At 34.0% G+C, this 22,064-nt stretch overlaps 2 long non-coding RNA genes across 2 annotated transcripts; one reads left to right on the top strand and one right to left on the bottom strand.

Moving 5' to 3' along the window:
* Positions 1-945: 945 nt before the first annotated feature.
* On the bottom strand, positions 946-21,697 carry LOC143200177 (uncharacterized). Its single transcript, XR_013006654.1, has 2 exons — positions 21,229-21,697; positions 946-1,234 (listed from the first exon to the last, which is right to left on the bottom strand). It is a non-coding gene; the product is annotated as an uncharacterized LOC143200177 (long non-coding RNA).
* On the top strand, positions 9,269-9,771 carry LOC143200176 (uncharacterized). Its single transcript, XR_013006653.1, has 2 exons — positions 9,269-9,573; positions 9,631-9,771. It is a non-coding gene; the product is annotated as an uncharacterized LOC143200176 (long non-coding RNA).
* Positions 21,698-22,064: the final 367 nt, after the last annotated feature.

The following is a 22,064-nucleotide window of genomic DNA, read 5'->3' as shown; positions in this document are numbered from 1 at the left end:
AATAAGATCATTATAATGTAAATATTTACTATTTCAAGTAATTTTAATTATGTCTAAAGATTAATTAACGTAATATCAAGGTAAAGAACCATGCTGATAACATTGGAGGTTAGGCATCATTTATTTTGCTACAAGATTCGAATGGCAACTAGACTATCTGGTCATACATATCATACTTTCTTTGATTATAACTATAATATTTTTATAATACTGAATTTAAGAGAAAAAAGTTTGTTCAGCTATATTCTTGTACGTAACGCAAGAATTCGATAAGTATAGCTTGAGGGACTCATGTATAAGCTCCTTAAAATGTTACAGAATTAATACAGTGAATATAAATTTCTATTTAAACAGGATGAAGCTTACTCAACAATGAAATAAACAAAAGCAGCTTTATAGCGAAGCAGTGTTTTGGTTCCTGTTCTTTACCTATTCTATACAGGCGAAATACTAGTACTCGCTACATCTACTGTATACTTACAACAACCAAACTGTTCATATACGAATAAATATGAATTATATTATTATCCCAAATACCTTGGACTGAATCTTGAAGTTAAATTTCTTTCGGAGGAGCATATCCAAAAGAACAGAAAATAGCTCCAGTTAACATACAAAAAAATTTATTGGTTATTTGGAAGAGAATCTAAATTATTCGTACATAATAAGTTAATGCTCTATTAGCAAATAAAAACATACATTTCAGACTAAAGCCCTGAGAAGTATTATAGATGCACCTAGATACTATAAAAACAATGAGTGGATAAGAAGTTAACACCGAAGTGCTGTATCTGTTGGATAATACTACACTAGGAGTAAGTACACTTATTTTATTAAAGACTAAGTAAGAGGCAATGGGTTTTTCTAGATTATACCTAGTACCTAGTTTTAAATCGCAGTCAGCAAAGACTAGTAATAATATATTAATAAATAAAAAACAAGACATATTAAATAAAATTTTTATTGAAAAAAATTATATAATATATAAAAGCATAGAAAAAAGGGGAAACTTTACAGTACGATGTTGGAAGTATATACAAGGGCTAAGACAAACAAACGACATGTTTTAACTGTTGATTGCTTGATCTTCAGGAACTTAACCTAGTGATATAATTTAATAAAAAACAATCTTATAATTAATAAAATCAACAAAACATCAGTCTTTGAACATCCAGAATGGTTCGGTAACTTATGTGGCAGTGTAGTAAGTTAAGTGATTGTAGTTCCCGATTACCTGTAACAAAAAAAGAGAACAATTAGTACGTGAATAAACATTCATTTTTGAAAAACGATTTATATGAAGAAATATGAATCGTAGGATGCGGTGACGAAATAAAAATCAAACTGTAACGTCGACTACCATCGCCTACCGACTCGACCACTGCAAAACGATTTATTCTATAGCGAATTCCACAACGGCAAAAAGCTTTCCGACTTTTTGCAAGTAAGAATTTGATTATATTAAAAGTTAATTTAAAGTTACAATACATATTTCAAAACTAATTGGAAATAGGCTGCTGACGTGTCCTTGGCGATGCAGGAAATCTAAGCTGGCTGCAATGTTAGATAGATTTTTTGCGGTTTTTTTGTTCGGTTTTAATTGGTCGATATACATCCGACCTTCGCCCATTGTCGTTTAATCTGGGTATAGGAAGAAAATGGACCTGGGACAGTATCAGACCGGAAGTTTTTTTCTAAACCAACTTGGTGACCAGGACACTCCCCCTTTTTTTCGCTAAGCGATCATGTTCTATGTTTGATGCGTTTAAAATCGTTCTTATCTAAATCTTGACAAAATGATTCATAGCAGCTTAAAATATGAAACCAAATGCTGCTTTTGACCAGCATTGTAGCGAAAGATAAATATAGGTAGTAACGGTCTAACACATTTTTGAAATGATTTAAATGTGTCATTCTATCCGAATTTATAACATTATGTTCTTACTACACTTATAGCTACAACTGATGGCCTAGTCTTTTAAATTCAACAATAAGTTATTCATATTTCTTTCATAAAAGAGTAAAATCATTGTGTGCTGTTTTAAATTTGTTCATACTATTATCTGGCGACAATTGAAAATTCGTAATAAACAACGATATATTACAGTTTTTAATTTAATTATCAAAAATCATAGAGTATAATAATAATAATAATAATAATACATCCAAAAGAATATAGTTTATATCGTGATGTGAATGTCTTAACAATTTTCCATTTTTGGGCGACTGTCAAATATTATTTCGTTGAAATCCATATTAAAATTATTCCTATGACCAACTTAGTCAAAATTTAAAAGGGTATGCTAGTGTAGACATAAAAAAAATTTCATATATTCAAAGCTTTAACCCCTTAAGAATTTAAGGCCGTTAAGAGCCCCTATATGTTAGCAGACAGTTGTCAGGAGATCTCAAGTTCAACAGATTTTTACTATTTTAAAACCATACAGAATTGTTGGTAAAATAGTAAAAAATCTCGTATTATAGAACAGTCTTAATTTGGCAAAAATAATGTTTTTTTTTTAAATTTGTACGTTAATGTAAGGCAAATGCATGTAGTATTTTGTATTTTATTTATTTTCACCTTTTCCTTTTATGTATTCTTTAAAAATTAATAAATACTTAGCAAAAAAGAGATAGGGAAAATATTGTTTGCTCTTTTAATTTCACTTGAAAAAATACCTAGAATTCACAACTCTAGTCTAGAATATCCCCTTAACGACGCAGTAATAAAATAAGTATTAAAATTCTTCAGATCTAAAAGAAGATTTTTAGGAAAATGGCAAGACCTCCTGGTATCCATCACTTCTTTTTCATATAAACTTTATGTCAAATCTCACTCTCTTGTGTTTGTGCTGTACGTATTTTCTCTAGCACACAGTCATCTTTAGGACTTATGGAGATGATAAATTGTATTATGAATTAGTTTCCCAGTTTTTCCTTCATAAATTTGAAAGTGAAGCAGTTTAAAGAAATGTCTAATAAAAGTTAATAGTTAGAAAGGCACAGAAAACTTAAAATACCTATGTATTTTATCAAAAATTAATGTTTGTAAAAATGACCTTCACAATGTTCATGTTGTTTTGTTTTAAGAAATAATCTCGATTTAGAGAATAATTCAGTAATTAGAAAAGTACATAAAAGTTAAGGAAGTGTTGAAATAACTATGATTTCTATAAAAGTTCATATTTATGAAAATAAGAATGTGCAGTATGAATTATTATAGATCTAAAACAATAACTGACAAAACTTTGATCCACAATTATTATGTTGCGTAAAATGTTACAAAAACTTCACACACACACACACACACACAGAGCCAGAAGGAATTGCAAACGAGTACCAAGGCCGAGTTATTTTTAATCATGCATAAAAATTAAACGGCGATTGCATTTCGAAAAACTAAATTAAAGTCGTAACGAGGAACTGATCTGACTCCCGTTCGTTTAGTTCGTCATATCTACGCCCAATTTTAGCCAGTAGATAAAGGTTACGATTGGGAACGCGGTACTTCTCGCGGAAACAGTACCGGTTTGGAGCTTTCAACTGATGAAACGTGATTTCAGTCACCTTGTTTTATTGCAGTGATATTACTGTGCGATAATATCGCCGCAACCCCCCCAAAAATTAACACCGACCGGTTTTTCGATGTTTGATTTTTGTTTCGGTACCCGTTCAAGGTCCTTCCACATCTAATCCTACGTAAGGTTCGGATGGAAAAAGAGAAATTGGTAATTGCTCCACAATTAGGTAATTTATTGTATGTTCTAGCGCGTTAATTAACATTTTTTCTACCTTTGTATATATAGAGACATTAATTATGCCGTATAAGTTGATAATTTATGGCTAATTGACCTATTGACTACGATATTTTTTGTTTTATGGCACACCAATTAAATGATTGTAATTGAACAGCATGTAAGTAGGTCATAAAATATGGTATAATGTATAGGGCGTCCGAAAAAACTGCTATATATAATTTTTTGTTGAATTATGAATTATTTAAGAGACATTGATACGACAAAAACAAATAAATAATAATGGTTTTAGTGTAATTCACTTTAAATTATCATTATTGTTATTAAATATTTGTGAAATAGAATCATTAAAATAAATAGAAGAAAAATACTATGAACTTTTTAAAATATACTCTATAGCATGAGTAATTATATATGACTATAGTTCAGTTCCAACCTTCGTAGGGTGAAGACGTATTTTCAATACGGTCCAAGCTATAAAAAGATACCTTTCTTTAAAAAAACCCAGTATTTTATTACGGTTATTTAATTGAGTGTTAAAAACGCATAACAGATGCGGCTATCCGTCTCTCAGTGGACCTAAAGTGTAGTGAATACGTGTTTACGTGACCAGACAAAAGGTCTGCATCTCATTTTTATTAGTGTTTAAAATAATTTCATCTTATTTTACAACAGTCCTTTTGAAATTCATTTATAGTATTTATAGTAAAAAACTAGTGCTAAAATAACGTAAGTGAAAAATGAAGTGCGTGAAATAAACAATGTATTTATTTTATTTTTTTTATCCTCTGGAAGTAAATTAAATAAAATATTAAAAATTAAAAAATGGCAAACAATAGCGATTCAACCAAATCACCTGCACACTTTGACATAGGATTAGAACAATCAGCAATAACGCAAACTCCACCATCAGAATGGACTACAGTCATTAACAAAAAACGATTGAGAAGTCCAGAAGAAGAAATCGCGAGGAAACAAACAAGAATCAGTGACTATTGGTTGCAGAAACCGATAGAGACAAAAAACAGTTTTAGCAACCTGTCGGAAGAAATTGAAGAGAACATACAACCAAGCCCTGAAAAAGTTGTTCCCAAACCACCACCAATAACAGTCTATAAGGTAGGAATAATAAAAAACATCCATGATTTATTAAAAACCATTACTACGAACTACACAATTAAAACAGTGAGCTATGAAACAATTAAAATCCAATTGTTCGAAGCGGATCACTTTAAAGTTCTTATAAAAGAATTAGATGAAAGAAACACCCAATACCATACATTCAGGCCAAAATCCGAGAGAACATTTAAATTCGTATTAAAAGGATTACATCACGGGACGGACTTTAACACCATCAAGGTAGCACTAGCTGAAAAAGGCCACGAGGTCGTAAATATTCACAATATACGACATCACACGACAAAAAAACCTCTGCCTATGTTTTATATAGACATAAAACCTAATGGAAATAATAAGGCGGTGTATGAAATCACCAAATTGGAAAATAATATTATTAAATGCGAACCACCACATATAAAAAGAATTATACCACAATGCACAAGGTGTCAAGCGCACGGGCACACAAAGACTTACTGTCGCAAATCATATAGATGCGTAAAATGTGCAGGAGAACATAAGACAGGAGATTGTACTCGTAAAGTTCGCGATGAAAAAGTGAAATGTGTCAACTGTAACGGAAATCATCCAGCGAACTACAAGGGTTGCGCAGTTCACAAGCAACTACAGCAGAAACTCTATCCTGCCTTAAGGGAAAAAAGGCATCAACAAAAACAATCCACTACTACCAATCTACCACTACCCAACAGAACAAGTCAACCAGACATAACTTATGCCCAAATAGTTGAAAATTGTTCAGCACAAAAACGAGAGACAATATCTCAACCTACTGAAACTAGCAACATCTCAAGATTAGAAAATATGATGGCCAAACTAATGGATCAAATGAGTACGATGCTTGGTCTACTCACAACCGTCGTAAGCAAACTTGCCTAATGCCTGAAACCAATAGCTACAAAATCGCCGTCTGGAATGCCAATGGGCTCCAACAACATGCCAGGGAACTAAAAATGTTCGTAATTGAACAAAATATTGACGTTATGATGGTTTCCGAAACACACTTTACGGACAAAAATTATTTGAAAGTTCCTAAATATAAGCTTTATCATACAAATCACCCTGATAATAAAGCACATGGAGGTACAGCCATAATAATTCGAGATGATATAAAGCATTTCGAAAAAGAAAAATTCCGCAAAGACTACCTGCAAGCCACCAGTATAACCATAGAGGAAGCCCATGGACCATTAACAATTTCTGCGATTTATTGCCCACCCAAACATAACAACAAGGCAGAACAATTTCAAGAATTCTTCCGTACGCTAGGTAATAGATTTATAGCAGGAGGAGATTATAATGCAAAACATTTAATGTGGGGTTCAAGAATAATAACCTCAAAAGGTAGAGAACTGCTCAAAGCCATAAGGATAGATAACTTACAACATATCTCTACTGGTGAACCAACATATTGGCCTTCAGACAGAAATAAAAAACCAGATACAATAGATTTCTGTATTACAAAAAATATTGATCCAAAAAAGTGTCAAGCAGAATCATGTTTCGACCTGTCTTCTGATCATTCACCAATAATAGTAACAATTTCTTCAAAAATTACCATCAAAGATAAACCCCCTTCTCTGTGCAATAATAGAACTAACTGGCCCTCATTTAGAGAAAACTTAGACCAAAATATCTCTCTAAACTTACCGTTACAAACTGAAATGGATATAGAAATAGCAGCAATAAATCTTACAAAAAATATACAGGAGGCAGCATATTCCGCGACTCCCAACATTGAAACATTTCCAAGAAAAAATACACATATATCATGTACAATACAGAAAAAGATAGCAGAAAAAAGAAAGTTACGACGAAATTGGCAACAGCAAAGGACTGAAGAGAATAAAAGAAAATTTAATAGGGCCATAAAAGAGCTGAGAGATCTAATCCAAATCGAACAGAACCAAGGCATTCAAGAATACCTAGAAAACTTAACATCAACTGAGGCTACAGACTATTCGTTGTGGAAAGCAACAAAAAAGCTTAGGAGATCCCAGCAGCATAACCCACCTATTAAAACAAGCGAAAATAATTGGGCGAGAAGCAATAAAGAGAAGGCCGACATTTTCTCAAAACACTTAAAAAATGTTTTTAAACCTTTCCAGTCTCAGCTACATAAAGATGACGAAAATAAAATTACTAGCTTTCTAGATTCGCCATTTCAAATGGATTTACCGCACGAGAAATTAACGGTCAAAAAAGTTAAACATACAATAATGAGAGAGATTAATATTAAAAAAGCTCCTGGTTATGACTTAATTACTGGCAAAATTTTAAAAGAACTATCAGAAAAGGCTATAAAACTATTAACATATATATTTAATGCTATGCTACGAATTAATTACTTCCCTAGTATCTGGAAAGTAGCTAAAATATTAATGATACTTAAACCAGGAAAAATACCAGAAGATGTGACCTCCTACCGACCTATAAGTTTATTACCAATAATCTCGAAAGTTTTCGAGAAGTTATACATAAAAAAACTAAACTATATAATAGAAAAAAGAAAAATTATTCCAGAACATCAGTTTGGCTTTCGCAATAAGCATGGGACTATAGAACAAGTGCATAGACTTGTAAACCAAATAAACGCTGACCTAAATGCCAAAAGATATTGTTCGGCTGCTTTCCTAGACATATCTCAGGCTTTTGACAAAGTATGGCATACGGGCTTGCAGGTTAAACTAAAGAAACTTCTCCCTCATCCGGACTATCAGCTACTAAAATCGTATCTCACTGACAGACATTTTATTGTAAATCAAGGCGATGAACATACCGAATTAAATCCCATATATTCAGGAGTTCCGCAAGGTAGTGTACTGGGTCCAGTACTGTATCTTCTGTATACGGCTGATCTGCCCACCACAAAAATAACTACTGTGGCAACATATGCAGACGATACAGCAATATTAGCATCCCATGAAGATCCAGTCACAGCATCAATAAACCTACAAACCCACCTGGAGCAAATACAATTATGGTTGAAGACATGGCGCATTAAAGCCAATGAATCAAAATCCACGCATATAACGTTTACCCTGCGTAGAAGAACATGTCCACCAGTAAATATCAATCATCGCCAACTCCCCCAAGCAGACCATGTTAAATATCTTGGTATGCATTTAGATCGACGCCTAACCTGGAAGAAGCACATACTCTCTAAACGGAAACAACTAGGACTAAAATTATATCATATGTATTGGCTCATTGGGCGCAAATCCAAGTTATCAATAGATAACAAGATATTGCTGTATGAGTCTATACTCAAGCCCATTTGGACATATGGAATTCAACTATGGGGTACCGCTAGCAAATCCAATATATCCATCATTCAACGGTTCCAAAATAAGGTGTTGCGTGCCATTGTTGATGCTCCGTACTATATTTCAAATAAAGTGATACAACGCGATATTCCTCTAGAACCTATAACGAGTGTAATCCAACGTGTTTGTGTGAAGTACTTCGAAAGAGTGTCAGTGCATCCCAATGTACTCGCTAATCAGCTAAATATGCGACGTGATAGTGAAGTGCGTAGACTAAAACGTTTAACACCATCTGATCTGATTACTGGACATATGTAGAGTTTAGAATAAGCATTAGAATAAGACTAATTAATTAAGATAATATTTTATACAGAAGATTGCTTAATGAAGTGATTTTCTACATGCCATGTATATATAATATAAACAGAAGAAATACTTATTGCCAATAGGGCAGATTGTGGACTCACGAAGAGTAATAATAAAAAAAAAAAAAAAAAAAAAAAAAAAAATATATGACTATTGACTATTCTATAAATAAATGTCAGTATAATTTTTTTAGAGAAAATACACAGAGAAGAAATATATTATTGAAGATTCACGTTATCAAGATGTTTGATGTAATTCCGACCGCAATTTGTAAAATCGGTTTAGAATCAGACAATATTTTTTCTTCATTTGATTCTAGTTAAAAAAAGACTCAAATGCTGTCTGATACGTTCGAACATGTAATTGAACTACCCTGCAGAAGTCGTCCGATTGCCAAACGTCGCAAAATTTTTCAAAATATTAATTATAATAACTGCAGGTTAGCCGGCTTGGCGGCGCAGTTTTAAAGGTGATGGGACGGTCCTCTTACTGTTGCGATAGCCGCGGGTTCGAATCCTGCTGTGCATGGTCGTAAATTTATGTTTGTGATTGTTTAAAATTTGTGAATGTCGTAGGCAAGAGTGTAAAATCCGACAAGGGAAATGATCCCAGTCACGCCAGTAACCAGACTGGGTAATACCGGATGTCTTCTGGGATGATTTCTAAAGTTGGTCAGTCGCCAGTCGGTAGGCTTAATGCTGAGGAGCGTGGTTCGGAGCCTACGTTAGAATTTAAGCGCAGTCCAGATAAACTCATAGTAGGTAAAAGAAGACTTTAAAATATATTTAAAAAAAAAAATAAATGCAGGTTATAAATCGACAAACGTTTTAAGGCCTTGCTAATTTTGATAAATTTATTATATATTAAGTTGCAACGGCAATCATTGAAAATATGTTTTGCCGTGTTGCAGCTGTATTGAATAATTGGACGGAAACGATCACTGAAATATCTCAAGAAATGAAAAATATAATCTTGGATGTACTGACGAGAAACCGTCCTCATACGAAGAGGGTGATGAATCAAGATCAGGTTGATGTTAAAAAAAATGAAGTGTAAAAAACAATGAGTAGTTTTTTCAATATAAATATAATTTAATACAATTATTTCAGAGAAATCTGTTAATCTGAAAAGCATCCATAGATAGATTAGAGATATGCAACATTTTGAGAGATGTAGAACATCCTTTCATATAGTGCTGGGTAATATAGGATTTAAAAGGCGTAAGGATAACTCACGAAAAATTTTAATGGAACTTCCGGACATTGCTTTTAAAAGAATGTCATTTTTAAAAACATATAATAAAGTCATGGAACACCTATTAAATCAATTTGTGTATTTAGATGAGATATGTATATTTCAGAATGGTAAAAAAGGTAAATATAGGAATAACAATTAACAAGATTTTATAAGTCATAACATTTATTAAAATACGAATAATAAATAATTAATTTATCAGTATACGAATCTCATTTAGTATCGTAGAGTGTGAGATATTTTGCAGATATGGCAAATGCATTAGGAAGTATGCAGTGATTAAATCTAATTGTATCAAGAAAGATAAATGGAGGTGGTGACAGAACAAACTAAGGAGAAATACAGTGATATCAAAATGATTTTACAAGGAAACACCGCACCTAAAAAGACAAGAACTAAATGTAAAAGGTAAATATGCTCTCTTATAAAAGTAAAATATATTAGTTGGATATAAAACTATTAATTAGATGGATAAAATATATTTGTTGACAGTATTTTTGTTGAATTATTTTATTTAGATTAGAATTTTGTTGTATGTTGAAGCGAAAATTAACTAAAATTCAGAATTACTGGGGTAATATTTTAACGTTTTCGTCATCAATTCAGATCACTTGAGTTCACTGTTTTATTAAACGGACTATAGTCTGTATAGAACAGATATATAATAAATAAATAAATCCCGAATTTATTAAAAAAAAACGGTCTTGTTAAGTAGTATTTGGCGTTGTTAAATCCGCTGTAGCATACAAAAAAAATTCGACCTTGCTAAACGCGAAAGAATTTTAATGAGAAGGTCGCCGATGCAAGTGGTCTATTTAGAATACTCAAACGAATATTAACATAATCATATTATGGGTGAAATCGAGCCGCTTTCACTCTCCGTTTGGACCTGAGAGGACCGGAGAGATATAAATATACGCGTATTGGAGATATATATATATATATATATATTTATATATATATATATATATATATATAGAGAGAGAGAGAGAGAGAGAGAGAGATGTACCGCCATCCACCAAATTAGTTGCATGTTGTTCTTTATTAAATAAGCACGAGTGAGGCTCCCAGTCTGTCCAATAATGTGGTTATATAAATAATAGCGGCATACGTCTGGTTCTATTAAAATTCGCAGCATCTTGCCATATATATAAAGGTTTTCTTTTTCTAGATGGAGGAACAGGTGGACTGGCCGGCCGACCTAAACAGGAAATTAAGCAAATACGATAAATTCATTTTGAAGTCGAAATGCTATACACGTTTTTCGCATACCATGATACCCTCCGATGCTATTAAGCCAGTTTAAATTAATACAAAACGTGATATAGAGCCAGTGGAAACAATTCTAATGTATTGCTGTTCTTCCAGTCTAATCCCGACGGTTAGTTTTAGTATTAATGAATACTTATGTAGATGATTGATATAGAAATGTTATAGAATAACTATAACACTCGCTCATGCGATAATGTGAACTTAACTGAACAAAGAATGAGAAATAAACGAACATAAAGAAAACGTACTAAAAATCAATAAAAATACTCAAAAAGGCTTCATATAAAACCGAGTCGATAATAATTAGTTACTCCATTTATTCGTGATTTTAAGTGATGTATCAATGAGCAACGAATTGTCTAGGACTGTGATTCTTCGCTGTTAACTGAAGGTCGTCATGTTACATAACAAAATTGTATAAAGCTAAAAGCCGTTGTTTCGAATCGAGATGCATTTCTAATATCGACTAGTGGCATTTAACTGGTAAAAGGTCAGGAGAATCAGTCAATACGGTCCATACCCAGTCGCCCAAAGATTTCGCTTTTACCAGTTCGGATTTGCAGATGAGCAGCCATACATTTTGATGTTGGTTTCAACCGGAGTCGAAGCTCATCTAGAGGTGAATTGTGAATGCTTCGAACAAAAAAAAAACGCGTTCTTGACTTTGGTCGGATGGCTTTTTTCCGATTTTTTTCCGTTAGAGTTAACCTTAACATTCCGACCGGCAATTCCAAGGTTGGCGTTTCATGTCAATTATATTTCGATCGAATAAATTTATATTAAATAATAATCCATCCAAAAATTGCGATAATTTAATTGGTTCTCGTTCTGGTAATATACATTTTTATTTTATCGGTACAATTAGTTTTATTTTTGCATTAAAATATTGGATGTTATCAGTATACTCGTACGTGTAGCCTAACAACCACCGGACTGAAATTGTTCAACCTGTGAACTTTCGATTTTATTTTTACATTCAACACGTAATAATAGACCGCCGTGGACTGCCGTCACCGCGCCGTGCAGCCTTTGGCTTTAGAGCGGTGACCTTGAGGAATTGCAATGGGAAATGTATCTGTGCTTGCGGCTTTTTCTGTTCTCTCGTGTCTTCACTCGCTTATCGGCCGGGTTATGCAACAGCCCACCAAAATGGTCATATGTTCGCTGCAAAAAAACCTTCTTCGCTTCATCACCGATGGCTAGTTAGAGAAAATGCTACAGGATTACTGATTAGATTAAAAAAACGTTTTTCCTATAAGCCGATGATTTTAAGGAAATACACCATACCGTGAAAAAGGAAGAGCCACTGAATGATATGAAAATTATGTAGCTGATTAAAGAGTTTCCTGCATTAGTTGATTTGAAAGGAAGAAAGTCTTTCCAATAATTGATAGTGTCGGCATATAAAAATAGAGGAAATAATAGATCAGAAACGAGCTTTTCCTCTATCGTTACAGATTTCTCCGCGTTAGAAACGTGAATTCTTGTTACATCCTTATATTCATTAAATAAAATACGATATCGTCACTTAATCAATACACATTGTCATTGATTTAGTAAATAATAATAAATAAAATAAAATAATATGTACGTTTGTTTAGTACATATAATTTAATATTATATATAATATTTAGAAATGTATAATTTTTTTCTGCTTTATGTCTAATGTTCTCAGAATACCAAAGTTTTTAAAAATAGTTAATATAAATACTTAAAACAGTGTTATTAATATTATTTGTGTTTAGTGTTTATCTTAATTATTATGGGAGTTAACTAATTGATAGATAAGTAACTGATACTTTAATTTTATAGTCTTTTATAGAAAAAAAAAATATAAATAGTAATTATAGATACTCTCTAACTCATAGCAACGTGCAATCAGTAAATACAGCTACTGAACTACACGCAGGAAATCAGAAAATTTAAGTGAATCAAACCACACGAACTTGTATCGTGTAAAAGTATTACTCACAGCGTTAGCTTAAGTTAAATTTTGTTTGAATGTGGGAAATACATATTGATGTATTTATCCCGAACTTATCTTGCTTGTGTTTTGATGCAAGTACAACAGAAGAGTAATAAATTAATTTGTAAATTAAGATTGTGCTAAGCATATCTACAGTAAGACGTAAATAATTTTTAAAAATACTTGAGACAGTTTTATTACAAAAATATGAAGATCTATATTAGCTTAATAATCAGCTAGCAACACCTCTTTTCTACACTATGTACTTAACTTTGGTCTACTTTTTCAAAAATATATCGAGTATTTAAGCATTGTAATAATAAGTAGAGGGTCAGTTTTATTATATAAAACAATATTAAATTCAACATTAGTTTAATGATCCAATAGCAAACAATTATTAATATCCTAATTATTATGCCGGTTTCTAACTGATACTTAGTATTATTAATTATGTTTTATATTGAAAAATAAAGTTTCTGATGGTATATGTTTATTTTATATTTGAGTGTTTCAGAAATTGATAATATTTTTTTACATTATAGACATTCTACTTCATAGTCTTCTTTTTCAAAAAAATATCAAGTTTTTGCAAATAGTAATTAGGAGTGCTCAGTTACTGTTATTAGATTAATGTTGAATTCTATATTAGTTTAATGATCGATTATTTATATCCTAGAAACTGCCTAGAAACTATTAGTTTCTAATGGGTAAATAGTTGAAAATAAATATACTGATATAAACACACTTAATCTTGATGATAGCCTGAAGATTTCTATACGTTTCTTATTTAGATGATTTCGGAAGGTGTCAACGAGCTTATAACTGACTCCTTATAATTATTTAACGTATTTGAGTAGTAAAGTGTGGCCGATGAAGGCGAACTGTATTTGTTTACATGTAATTAACATATTTTTGATGGAGGAATTCGTCAACAGTATCAATAACGCTCTCCCAAGTGATCTGCGTCCTTCACACCGTTCTGACTCAATTAGTTAACTTTCGTTTCGTCAACCGATAGGATTACATCAGAATACCCTCGAGAGAGGTTTCAAATTCGGCAAGACCAGATAGGACTCACGCAAAACTCGATCCGTTCACAAATTGAGACGGCGACGCGGCATTTCTCGGCTTCGGCGGTACCAAAAATAACCCGAAAAAGACGACCACGAAGACGAAGCGGAGGACCTTTAAAACGCCTCCTACAGCAGCGCCACACACGGCGTTGCCCGAGGTCAATGGTACGCATGAAGAGCAACAAACCCGCATGCATAGTACAGTCTTCTGTCATATATATATATATATATATATATATATATATATATATATATATATATATACAGAGGAAGAAAAAATATGACTCTGAAGAAGGAACAAACAGTCTAAGGGCATATAAGAAAATTTAGCATTATATATTCGGATTTAAAAAAGCGCAGACTAAAGTTTTATGGGCATAATAAAAGAATGGAACCAAGCAGATTGCACAGAAGGGTGGTGGAATTCTATGAAGCTATTTCTTCTTCTGTTCTTCTATTCTATGAAGTAAGGCCGAGGTTGAAACAATAAAATGGATCGCTGTAATTGAAGGCTTTAGACGGAAAGTTTGTGACTGGGAGACGGATTAGAGAGACGCTTAGGAAACCTGGATCTGAGTGATCAGATGAACAAAAAGAGCCTATTCCCAGAGAACGAAAGTAATATGGGACGAAAGCAGAGGAAAAAATACTGAAATGTCTTTGTTTTACTTCGCATGGTCCAGAAGGATAATATATATATACTTGTTCATGTGACAAGTGGTCCATGTGGGCTTCATTTTCGAACGTGTCCTGCCTCTCGTTGTCTCAATCTATTAGCTCGTTCATTGTGTTGCCTTCGAATTTCGTTTACACGTGTGTTTGCAACCTGGTCTTTTAAATTTACATTATCCGTTAAGTATTGTTCTCTAGTTCTATTTAACCGATAGTTACGGACTACTTTGCGTATAATGTGTACCTCGACCAATAGTTCCTATTCTTCAAAGACGTGGCATTTTGTTTTAATAAATACACAACAAATAAATATAAGTAATATTTTAAATTAAAATTAACAGGAATGCAGACGTTATATATATATATATATATATATATATATATATATATATATATATATATATATATATATTGCCAGGTGTTAAAGTTGTATAAAAATATAACCAGTTCTTATTTTGAATATGTAATGATATCGGAGACTGATTAAAAGGCTTCTGGTTAAAAACGTAGAAAATTGAGGTGCTCAGGTCGGTCATTATTAACGATATCCCTGTTATTATTACAATTATTATTAGTGCTTTTTGCGGTCATCATATTCAATCACTCACGAAGCACCTCTCTATAATCTGCTAGGATAATTTCGAGTCATATAAGCTACTGGCACTGATTTTCAGGAAGAAATGGTACCGTGCAGTTGCTATTCCGCTAATGACGGGTGGGATCTCGAAACTTCCTTTCAATTATATATAAGTCCTTTCAATTATCGTAGATCCACACAAATTTTAATATTTAAATACCCGCCGAATCAAAACAAAAACCGACACTGCTCGCTATCTTCTTACGTCACGCTTGTGCAGACTTCTGGTTCGCACGTCGATATTCCTTACGAATTCAAAATTTAAATTTCCTGTCTGATTGTAAAACAGCAGACGGATTAAATCCGTCTTTTGTTAAGGCGCTGTCGTTGTTTCTGCTCGTTTTGTCGGTCAAGTCTTCCAGGAACATTTTCACACCACCGTCACTCTATTAACCCTACGGGGTGGCCTACTTGCCTCCGTTTTTTTAAACTTTTTAATCGGAGTGTGATCGATTTTTTGTCGTACCTCAAGAACGTGCGGCGAAGCCACTGACTTGGAGATGTCATTGCTCTCTGCTATGGCGCGACTTAGCATGATTATTTTGGTAACTATGTGAACTGCATATAATCAGTTCTGGTATCAGTGTTTCTTTTTTTAAATTGGCGGCAAAGACAACCAAAGAAAACGAAAATATAGTACGGGAGAGTCGTAAAATTATTTTGTTTTTTTTTATTAATGAGATCGTTTATATGAGAGATGTGTTGGACATATTTTCAGGTCAGATTTTAAAAGCTTAAACGGTACTCTTTGCCACTGCCACAGAGTAAGGGTTAGTATATTGTATCAGGCTTATAAATTCATTTTACTATGTATTAAATCGCATGGGGACATTTGAAACCCACTTCATGTTAAAGTCTCACTAACAGGCTTCACTTTTCAGTGTGTGTCATTTCGTCGAAGTGTTAAGAAAAACATTGCCAATGAGTTGAAAATTTTTAAATTTATCCAGAATTCCTTCTGTATGAAGTATCAATATGAAGGAAGAGGTTTTTCATCATGAAGGTCATCGAATGTTGTGTGAAGTTTATGCTATGACAACCATACACAATGGGTGTCGATGATTTTGCCACCGAAGACAAAAAGCATTCTGGACAGTCAAAAAATTAAGAGAATATGCAGAATTCTTGGGGGAATCATCCAAAAACCTGGATATTTTATGCGGTATGAATTGAAGCCAACAAACATTGAAAAACATCGTACTATTACTGGTGAAAACGTACTTGGAAACACTAAAATGAGAAGTGCCATATTCTCCAGATCTTGTACTTTCTGATTCCTACTAGTATCGACATATGAGTAGTGACCCGTCTAAGCAGCGCTTAACTACTAATGAAGATACAAAAAGATTGTTAATATCCTCAAAAGATACATCATTATTTCGAGATAGAATCCGTAAATAGCCTGAAAGATGGGAAGAAGTAACGGCTATTGATGGATAATACTTTGACCAAATACACTGTAGCGATTTTTTACAATAAATTGTGAAATTAAAAAAAAAACTTTTAAAACTAATTTATAAGCCTAATAACTGAAAAGAAATTATTCTCTTTATCCGAAAAATAACTTGGAATACGCACAAGAATGTATAGGTCCTCGGACATATTTTTTCTTATATTTCAATGTCACTAATTCGTAAATATCGAAACCGAGGCGAGGATAATTGTACGCGTAATCTGCGACCGTACCAGATTAGCCCTGATTCGAAAAGAACGTTTCGCGTCCGAGTAATACTGAAATTCCTCCGTCGGTATCATTGATAAATACTTCCTAGTCTTGTGGTCGAATAATTAAAGGAGGCAAAAAAATTTTCTCGAGACAAACCCGTCACGATTAAATAAATAACCGGGAGGAAGAAGCGGGGTGAAAAAAAAAACTGGAAACGACCAGCCGTAGTTGAAGTGTAATTATCGCGCTCTCCTTCTTTTGCATCTCCAATCTGATAGTGTTTACCAGTACGGCGACCTTGGCGGTCAAGGTCAATGCCATGCGGTCATCAATTAAACCTTTGCCTGTCGAATTCCTGCCGTATCCCGGACGTTCTTGGACCGAGCTACGCGCTAATCATCAAAATTGCGCGGATTCCTCCACCACCATTAGCTTAATTTCGATATAACGTCGGACATTTGTTGCAGTCGGCGTCGGTTAAGTGACTATTATAATAAGAATACACCAAAGTGGATCATACACTTACTGGATCATGTTCCTTGCTTATATAAAATGCCATAAATCGAAGCACTCGTCCGAAAATGTATTTGGTCGTATCCTTTATCATTTTTATATGACATCTGACAGTATTTATTAGTGAAAATGAAATATATCAATGTAAATACCTTCTAAAATTGATGGTTTTAATATTTATATACATAAAATAATTGATATTCGTTTTCGCCATTTCTTGATTTCGTTGGTTGATTTGAAGAAATCAAACACTTCTATAAAGTTAATTTAACAGTGATTATTTCGATGTAAATGACAAAGAACGGCCAGGAGGACCTGAAATGAAAGTGAATTACAAGACTTATTGGACGAAAATCGAACTCAAACTCTCAAAGAACTTGCAGGTAGTTTAATAATTCATGAATCAACGAACAAAGAAAGATTAAAAAAGAAAAATTGTTACCACACGATTTGACTGAAAAGGATATTTCGAACCTTTTAAATATCGCGGTTTCATAACTCTTATTGATTACTACTTGTTCAGTACTGCGAAAATGGATATATGACAGTATCGCAGCCAAACCAAGGTGTGATGATGCCAATAAAATGAAAAATATGATCACAATAGATACAGACACCTAAAAAATTTGAGGTTACTTGAGTTTCACTTTTCAAATTTCAGTTTATATATTATTATGCTTGTTTACAGGTGACACAACACTTAATTTTTTTCTAATTCTCCGTTAATCATCACTAAACTAGTAATCAATCATTTTTAAAGGTAATTAAAACTGACTGGTAAGCGTTTAACGCTTAACAAAAATTGCATTCGCTGTACTGTTATAACGACTTTCTTCACATTGTAATTAATCAAAATATTCGAACGCCTTTGGTAAATAAAGCTAGAAACGCTCGTTCATACTTGAATGGTTGAGTTAAAAATATGCCCGCTCAAAATGCAATTCCGCGAATTGCAACTTTCAAAAAATTAATATAAACCTGACCTTGCGTGTGACTCGACGTATTCTTCCTAAAGAGCAAATATTTCATTTTAATTGGAAATTGGACAGACCTTGCATATGACGAATACACGAAAACAAATCTGTACGTATTATTGGATCGGTATTTTGACGGTCATGTCTGGGGGCGCACCCTTTAATACCGACACCTAATCAGGGCAAAATCGAGAATACAGCGGCCTAGATTCGAAACTTTACGTTTTTTTTTTAAACTAGATGACTGCGTTAGTACTGTACGTGATTATTAAAATTCCAAACAGTCGTAGTAAGGCCGAAACTGCGGCAAAAAAATGCAGCAAAAACAGATTTAATAGCGCCAGTTAAATCGAACAGAGAGAAAATGAAAACGAAAAAAATAAAATCACGCGATACGATGTACGGATCGTACTAGTTAGGTCAGTTTCATCACGGGTAACTGTTATTTGTGTCAACATAATTATTGAATAAGTCGGTTTTTGAACTCTTGCGTTGAATTTTAATTACCTGCAAATATTCGCCTCGCATCTTTTAACATAATCAATTAAGAGATTCGAACGATGATGGCAAACATAGGAAAAAAACTATTGCAGTTAATTGAATTTCTCGACACTGGTCTCCTTTTAATTGAATTCGTAAACGATTCGACAAATGCAGCACTTTTCTATCAGCTTTTAATAAGAGTTACAAATAACATTTCTGGGATCGTTTATATATAAAGTAAACCGACCAGCGAAGGTTAAAAATGTGGAGAATTCGCTTCATCTTCTTAGTAATCACGATGATAAGCACGTACATAAATACCTATGCTAACGTTTTTCTCACACTTTTTACTAGTCTACTTTTTTTCGAAAGACATCTAACTAAGGAATAAGGCGAGTATTGTAAGCTAATTCTAAATGATATACAATAGATGGCATTACATGCTACATGATGCATGATGTTGTTCGAAAATGTCAGATAATCAAGTGTTTTATCATGTTGGTCAAAAAACAGAGTAGATCAGACTCAAAATCAAAGAATTTTGCTGGTTAGTTGGAAGTTACCCTGAGCTTTATCGCAGATCAAGGACATTGGTTTACACTAAGACATCAAACCGAGTGGCAGTTCAACGCTGCCAAAACAAATAATGCTTATCGTAAGAATTGCACGATATTGAAATCGAATGCATCTACGAATCTAACAAAGATTTTCTTTTAAAACATGAAACAAGGTTACTAAATCATAGCAACGTACCAAAGTAATACAGCTAATAGATAACATGCAGGATATCAAAAGATTGAAGCGAACCAAACCACACGAACTTGTATAGTGTATAAGTTTTTCTTTTAAAGTTAGCTTAAGTAGACTAACTATTTTTTTAATTTGGGAAACACATAGTAATGTATCTATTCCGCACTAGTCTTGCAGTTCATACAAGCACAACAGAACAATAGTGATAAACTAATTTATAAATTTAGATACATAAGCTATAAGAATTTCTTCTTGGATCATTAAAAATATTTTGAATGATTTTGACTTAAATGAAATGACGAAAAAGTGACAGAACTAGGAGTAATGTTCTATCTATGATTATTTAATAAAAGTTTAAGGAAAATGTTTCTTTGGACTGTTATATCCCGTCAGGGTAGATATTCGGAGGAATGTGTAACAAGCAACAGAACTTTTGAAGCGAATCAACACAATCACCTGATATAATTAAATAAATTTGCGAAAGCAACCAGCGTCGTACTCGATGGGTGGATTTCGAAAGAAAAAAAAACGGTCTTAAGATTACGCCTTCACTATCTATGTGAATATGACTAGCGTTTGACGCAGGAAATATTTTTTGTGGAAAATAGTTCGTACTTGGCGAGAAAAAGGTTGGCAAACATTGAACAAATGATGTTTGAAATTATTTTAAGATCAAGGTTTTTTCGCTATTTTTACACGCTGCGCCGACAAGGTCATCAACATTTATCGGTTATTATTTAACTCATTTTATATCTGTTTTCACGCTGTAGCAAAATAATCGATATGGATTATGTGTGTGTGATCGTTGCATAATCGGAAAAACAGATGGTGTTGAATGAAAACAAGCGGTTTTACTACTGGGGGATTTCGTAAACGCTTAATCACTGATCCGGTACATTTGCTCCGAGAAAAAGACATTCACATCTTCGTTACTCACTTAATGTAATATTCAATGTTCGGAATAACATGAAGGCGTCTATAGACAAACGCCGTAGGAGCATCGGAATTTGATTGTTGACGCAAGGCCAATAACCGCACATGTTTTGCGGAAGCAGGAAGAACTTTCGAGGGTTCATCTTTGCGGCACAGGTTCGACGAAAGTAAAATGGATACGGTCGAATGAAGCGACCGGCGCGTTTAATTTAGTATAGCCAGATTCTGAATCACTTGGAATTGTTTAAACGAATGTTTCTCGGTAAATTGTTAATTTTTATCGAAAAAATTGATTGATATAACTATGACGTTACGACGTGAGAAAATCGACCAGGAACCGAGTCTAAAATCGGTGTTACTTCTCGGAAACCGTCGTTGGTTATAGAAGCGAAAATCCTGATCATAAATTCGCGAGAATCGTCAAGAAAAACCGAGGCGATTAGTTCGAATTTTCGTTTTCGGTTGGGTTAAACCGTCGCGTCTGAATTATAATTAGAGGGTTTTGGGTACTTACCGAAGCCTTTTACGTCGACAACTGGATGTTTCCGGGCGACCACCGTCGCCCTTTTCTCGGTGGTGCCACATTTAGTATAATCCCGTAGGGTCCAAGCCTTTGCCCCCTATTCTCTCCATAGTAGGAAGCGACGTTCACGATGCCCGTTTGCGTTTTTCCTGAAGAAAAATCGAGCGGTTCCGGGTGTTCGGCTCGATAACACTCCAGATATTCCTCTGCGGTGTTAATATTGACCGGTGGGGTCCAGTTTTCCTCCGTCCATGGTTGTTTGGTCGTGGTACGAAACAAGGCGGAGAACTTAAGAGACAGAATTAATCCGGCCCGAAAATGAGTCGATGAAGAAATGTGTGCTATGGGCAAAAAAAGCGACAATATCGCGCGCACGGTATGTGTGGTGAGACAGAGATGGAGTACAGAAGCCGTGCGTAGTGGTAACGGACGTCTCGATACGGCGCGCAGACAACGAGTGATCGGTCGGCGGACGACGCGAGCTTAAAAACGACACGGAGCGGGGGTGGGGGGCGTCGCCGACGTCCCGGCGTCCGCCAGCCATGACCCAGTCACGCTGTCACTGAACCTCCTCTTCTTCTTCGTCTTCTCTTCTCCTCTCTACTCGTCTTCCTCGCCAATTCTTTGTCGACGATTTTTTGGTAACGCGAGATTGATGAACTCTCGACTCGGTTCTGTTGCGGCTGGGCCTTTTCGGATTTCGGACAGCTCCGGTCCGTCTTCTTTTGCCATCCTCTTGGGTCACTTTTAATCACCACAACGTTTAATTAAATAACCCTCTTAACACATAAAAATATCGCTTTATAATATTTTCTGTTTTTGAAATT

This window comes from Rhynchophorus ferrugineus, unplaced genomic scaffold (genome assembly GCF_030347505.1).
Source record: "Rhynchophorus ferrugineus isolate W39M unplaced genomic scaffold, kcgeb_rfMv2 rfM7, whole genome shotgun sequence".
NCBI classification, from domain to species: domain Eukaryota; kingdom Metazoa; phylum Arthropoda; class Insecta; order Coleoptera; family Curculionidae; genus Rhynchophorus; species Rhynchophorus ferrugineus.
The sequence above is the reverse complement of the archived record's forward strand: the minus strand, read 5'-3'. Positions and strand labels throughout refer to the sequence as shown.